The sequence below is a fragment of the Pteropus vampyrus genome, unplaced genomic scaffold (assembly GCF_000151845.1).
Source record: "Pteropus vampyrus isolate Shadow unplaced genomic scaffold, Pvam_2.0 Scaffold297, whole genome shotgun sequence".
Taxonomy (NCBI): domain Eukaryota; kingdom Metazoa; phylum Chordata; class Mammalia; order Chiroptera; family Pteropodidae; genus Pteropus; species Pteropus vampyrus.
Window position 1 is genome coordinate 2004073 of NW_011889078.1, and position 6107 is coordinate 2010179.

The following is a 6107-nucleotide window of genomic DNA, read 5'->3' on the forward strand; positions in this document are numbered from 1 at the left end:
GAGAAATAAAAAATTATTTTAAAAAGCCCAAACATTGGTAAGGTACTGGTGGGAGTGTGGAGAAACTGAATTACATGTACATTACCAGTGAAATGTAAAATAGTACAGCCACTCTCAAAAATAATTTGGCAGTTTTTAAAAACAAACAAACAAAAACCACATACATTTATCATATGTCCCAGCAATTTTACTGGATATTTGTCTCAGAGAAATTAAAACCCAATGTTTACACAAAAACGTATACATGATTGTTCATAGAAACTTTATTAGTAATAACCCCAAACTGGAAACAATCAAAATATGCCATAATAGTTAAATGGCTAAACAAACTGTGGCCCATCCATACCATGGAATACTACTCAGCAATAAAAAGAAAAACTATTGACACATGAACTTGGATAGATCTCAAGGGCATCATGCTGAATTTTTATAGAGATGGCAAATACATTAGTGATTGTCAAGAATGATGGGTAGTGGGGGTAGTGGTGTGACTAAAAAGGGTAACGTGAGGGAGATCTTTGTAGTAATGGAGTAGTTTTATATCTAAAACTATACATATAAATGTTGTACCAATGTAAAATTCCTGGTTTTGACATTGTGCTGTAGTTATGTAAAACCAGTGGGTGATCTGAGTAAAAGGGACAAGGGACTCATCTTTCTGAATTATTTTTGCAAGTCTTGTAATTATTTCTAAAAGCTTAAAAAAGGGGGAAAAAAAGCACATTTATGTGCAGGTTTTTGGGTGAACATATATTTCATCTTTTGGATAAATACCAAAGAGTACAATTGATGTATCATGGTAAGGGTATGTTTAGTTTTGTTAAGAAACTGCCAAGCTGTCTTCAAAAGTGTCTGTACAATTTTGCATTCTCACCAACAATGAATGAGAGTTTCCTTTTCTACATTTGCCCATTTTATAATTGGGTTATTTGTCTTTTACTATTGAGTTGTAAGAATTCTTTATATACTCTAGTTATAGCTGCTCATCAGGTATATTACTTGCAAAACTTCTTCCCATTCTGTGGTTTGTCTTTTTATGTTCTTTGAAGCATAAAAGTTTGTAATTTTGATGGTTTAATTTATATCTTTTTTATTTTGTTGCTTGTTCTTTTAGCGTCATGATTAAAATGGCTTTGCCTAACCCAAGGTCACATTTTACTCCTATATTTTCTTCTAAGAGTTTTAAAGTTTAACTTTTACAGTTAGGTCTTTGATCTATTTTAAATTAATTTTTATATATGGTGTGAGGTAGGGGTCCAACTTTATTCTTTTGCATGAATGTTATGTTGTCCCAGTGCCATTTGTTGGAAAGACTTTTCTTCCCCTCATTGAATTGCTTTGGCAACCTTGTTCGAATTCATTGACCATAAATATGAGGGCTGATATTTGGATCCCCAATTCTGTTTCACTGATCCACATTTGTATTCTCATTCCGGTACCACACTGTCTTGATTACTGTAGATGTGTAGTAAATTTTGGAATTGAGAAATGGAAGTCTTTTAACTTTGTTCTTCCTTTTCAAGATTGTTTTGATTGTTCTTGGTCTCTATATTTCCATATAAATTTTAGGATTAGTTTGTCAATTTCTGCAAAGAACTAGCTAGGATTTTGGCAGGAATTGCATTGAATCTGCAGATTAATTGGGGGGGGGTGTATTACCATCTTAATAATAAGTCTTTTGCTGTATGAACATGGAGTATCTTTCCATTTATCTAGACCTTTAATTTCTTCAATAATGTTTTACAGTTTTCAGAGTACAAGTCTTATATTTCTTAAATTATATGTATTCCTAAATACCTTACTCTTTTGATGCTATCGAAAATGAAATTGTTCTCTTAATTTCATATTTGGGTTGTTTATTGCTGGTGTGGTTAAATACAATCGATTTTTGTAACCTGCAATCTTATGAATTGTTTTATTAGCTCTAATAGTATTTAGTAGATTCATTAGAATTTTCTAGATATGAGGTCATATCATCTGCAAATAGAGATTGTTTTACTTTTTTCTTTTCAATCTAAATAATTTTTATTTCATTTTCTTGGCCTCCAGAACATCATTGAATAGTAGCAGTGAGAGTGGAGATCTTTGTCTTGCTCCTGATCTTAAGGAAAAAGCATTCTGTCTTTCACTATTAAGTATGAAGTGAGTTGTGGGTTTTTCACAGATGTCCTTTGTAATAGGTACCTTGGAAGAAGAGAGACAGCAAGGAAGAAATGGAAAAAGAGATGTTGGTGGAACTTGCATTGACACTCTTCTGCCTTTCCTTTTGGACAGAGCCCCTAGGAGAAGGTAAATCCCATGGCTGAGGCATCTAAGAATAGTGCTTGACTATGCCATAGAATAAAATAGAAACTGAGTTTAGTTGTAGAGAAATAAACATATTTCTTGCTCATGGAAATTGTGAACTGACTCATAATCATTGTATTATTATTAATCACAAAATAGCTTTCATATAGGGTCTTTTTTCACTCATAACTAGTAATGGGCATATATAATAATAATTTCAAGTAATGTACTCCTTTTGGATGCCAGCCCTGTTCAATATGAATAAATTCAGTGTCTTAGTGAATAAAATTTTTAAATGCTAAAACATTTTTTTGGAATTAGCATTGATTGGTTAGGGAGTCTCCTGTGGATATAGTGAGGTATCTTGAATTGATTTGAAGTCAGAGAATAATATGTTTATAGAAAAGACAATCTCATTTTACACAAAAATCAATGACATTTTCTCATGTAAAGGCTGTTGGAATGCTGACTGAAGATTTGAATCTTGAAACATTTCCTTTCACACATCCAAAGGAAACATTTATTCATCTGTATAAAATTAAATATTATACTTTCTTATTTTGTAGGACTGTTGAGTAATCAGAAGCAGGATTTCATGCAAAATGTGGACATACATTTTGATCTTCCTAGCAAGATAATTACTATACTGCATTTTAATTAAAAGAACAATCCATCTAAGTTCTTAAATTTGGCACTAGAATTCAAAACAAAAAATACTTGAAATACTCTTTTTTCTGCTTTTGCAAATATTTACTCATTTTAAGAAGCTTAATTTTCATATCCATTTGAATACTTACTTCATTTCTCCTTGAATATTTAGAAAAGCATTGATATTGCATGTTGTTCTTTACTTTAAACCAGTGGTTCTTAATCCCGGATACACATTAGAATCAACTGGGTTGCATTTAGAAAATAACAACACCTGGGCGCCAGGCACATCTGGGAGTGGGGTGGAGGGAAGGGAGTCTGTCGTTAATATTCTTTAAAAGCAGCCCAGTTGGGGAATGCGGTTGATATTTATTAAAGGCTAGGTGAAGAGCCAGAGGAGAGAAAGAGCAACTAGAAAGAGCAACTAGGGGGATCATTTTATAACCTATATAAATGTCTAACCAACATACTGTATACTTGAAACTAATAAAATAAAATTAAAAAAAATTAAAGCAACCCAGTTGATTTTACTGTATAGATTGGGTTGATACTTGCTTTAAATGGTCACCAGAACTGGTGAATTTTATGGTATGTAAGTTATACCACAATAAAATTATTTAAACAAATCATCACCAGCAGGTATGTAAAAATTTACCAAAATAAAATGTCACACTTATATGATGCCAGCAGTTCCAGTTTACCCAGTACTGAGAGGCTTCCTCACATGTGGGATTTGTGATGCTAAATGTGGGAAAATCCAGAGCATACTGGCAGAGTTGGTCACCCTCCAACATGGAAGAGATGGCCTCCTTGGATGGAGGGGGGCCTTTAAACCTCTTTAGTCAAGGTTATTTGAGAAGAGACAGAGATAGTGACAATTTCTTTGCCTTTCTAGGAGACACTAATTGTTGCTACTTCTCTACCACAGTCACTCAATTATTATCTTGTCTTCTGGCTTCAAACTCCACCCTTTCATTGAAATTACCCTCTTAGAGATGACCAAAATCTTCTTTGTCTCCATATCCAATGGCTCACCAGTGTCTACTGCCAATCCTTTCCTCCAATCTTTTTCGCTTTCTGTGGCATAGTATCAGACTCCTTTTCCTATTTTTCCTCAAACTATTCCCATTTCTTTTGCTGGTTCCATTTCTTCTTGCTTGTCCCCTAGGTGTAGACATTTTCATGGTTCTGTTCTTGGCTCTCTTTTTTAGCCTATCCATGCTCATGATTTCACCTGAGTCATTTCTGCATATACTACCTGTTGTCAGTGGCTGTTATCATGACTGGGACACCCATGCCCCCTCAGTGTCCATGGCCTCATTGGGGTAACAAGAGAGATAGACCTGGCTTGCAAAAATCCTTAGAAAACTTCATTATGTTCATGGTGAGTCCTGGCATCATAGGACTCAGAGGTGTGATGCGACATCTAAGACAGATCCACAGGAATTAACTTTGACAAAGTTTTATATTTCTTGTTTCAATGAACTACAAACTCCCTGAGGAACTCTCTATTGTATCTCTAGAATTAAACAAAGTAACCAGCACATAGTAGGTGCTAAAAGAATAAATAAATAAAGAGTAACTCATCTTCATCATCAACACATTTCAGTCACAACTTTCTGCTTTGGATTTCTTCACAGGTCCTCTAGCTTTCATAGCACTTGATTTATCCACTATCTTCCTCCACAGAATATAAGCTGCATGAGGGCAGAAGTTTTTACATGTTTTGTTCACTGTTGCATCCCCATTGCTACAATAGTGCTTGGCATGTGCGGATATTCGACTCATTTGTTGAATGAATCTTTACCCCAACCTTGCTCCTGTCCTGAATTAATGCCCTTACTGGTGTTCAAAGAACCATGATTTTCCAGTTTATCCAGACTCAAATTTTCCAGTCATTTTTTGACTCTTCTCTATCTTCCTCTTATATCCATTTAGCAAACAAGTCCTTCCAAAGGTTTTCCAAATATCTTTTAGGTTAATATGATCTTTTCCATTCTCACTGCCACCGTTATGAATTAGACACTTGAAAACTCTAATTGGGACTATGAAATAGAATCTACCAAGTGTCATGTTATCTAAGTTTTTGTTACTTTAATTACTCCTGCATATCATTGCCAGATCAATCTTACTTGGAGCTCAGCTCTCACTGTGTTACTCCCTTGCTTGAGGATCAAAACTGTTTAAATTCAGAATCCTCAACCTGGCATTTGGAACTACCACAATATCACCCCAATCTGTCACTTCAGTTTTATCTTCCACTTTTCCTTTATAGATTTTTAAATGGTACAAACAATCTGGGCTACTCGTTCTTTGAATATTCCTTGAACTTTCCTACCTCAGTACTTTTCTCATCATGCAGTTACTTTCTTCAGGAATGATTATTACCAGCCGTTTCTTGTGGTATTTGCTTTTGCACAGCTAAATAATATCTATATACTTAATCTTTCAATTCATCCCTTTTAGAAACTGACTTATTGTGGTAGGTGAGGTAGGTAGCTTTTTTACACTATCACACTTTACCTCTGTGCCAGATATCTCCTGTTTTTTTCCTCTAGTTCCATCATCCACTTTCTCTCTGTGCCAGGGGTCTCACCTGTATAGACCACTTGTATGGCTTCCATATTCACTGGCTTCTTGTTGGGTTTGGTCTGTGGGGAGCAGATGGGAGGTCTGAGAGATTAGAGCAGTGAGGGGAGTGAGAGAGATTGGGATATTTATTACCCCAACTCCATTCCAGTGCCCCTCAAACAAAGTCATTGTTTCTTTCAAAGTGGCCTCCTCACAATTTTCTTTCAGGTTGTATTAACTGCTCCCTCCCTTCCTCCTTTATATGGGGTTTCATTACATAAGATGCTTTGAATCATTGACTGTGTGATTGAACTCAATCTCTAGTATACCTCCCTTTCATGGAGGAAGTCAGGCTGGGCTGATATTAGCTCAAAGCCCCAGCCCTCTAATCACACCGTTGGTTTCTCTGGCAAGACCAGCCTCCATCCTAAGTTATCTCATTAGCATAAACTTGGATATGGTCCAAGTGACTCATGAATAACAAAGTCACTCTTACTATTTGAGAAATTTCAAGGATTTATAGTTTCCTTCCCAGGAACCAGGGATGAAGGCCAATCAAATTCTTTATTATACAAAAGGTACATACTATCAACATGACTTAT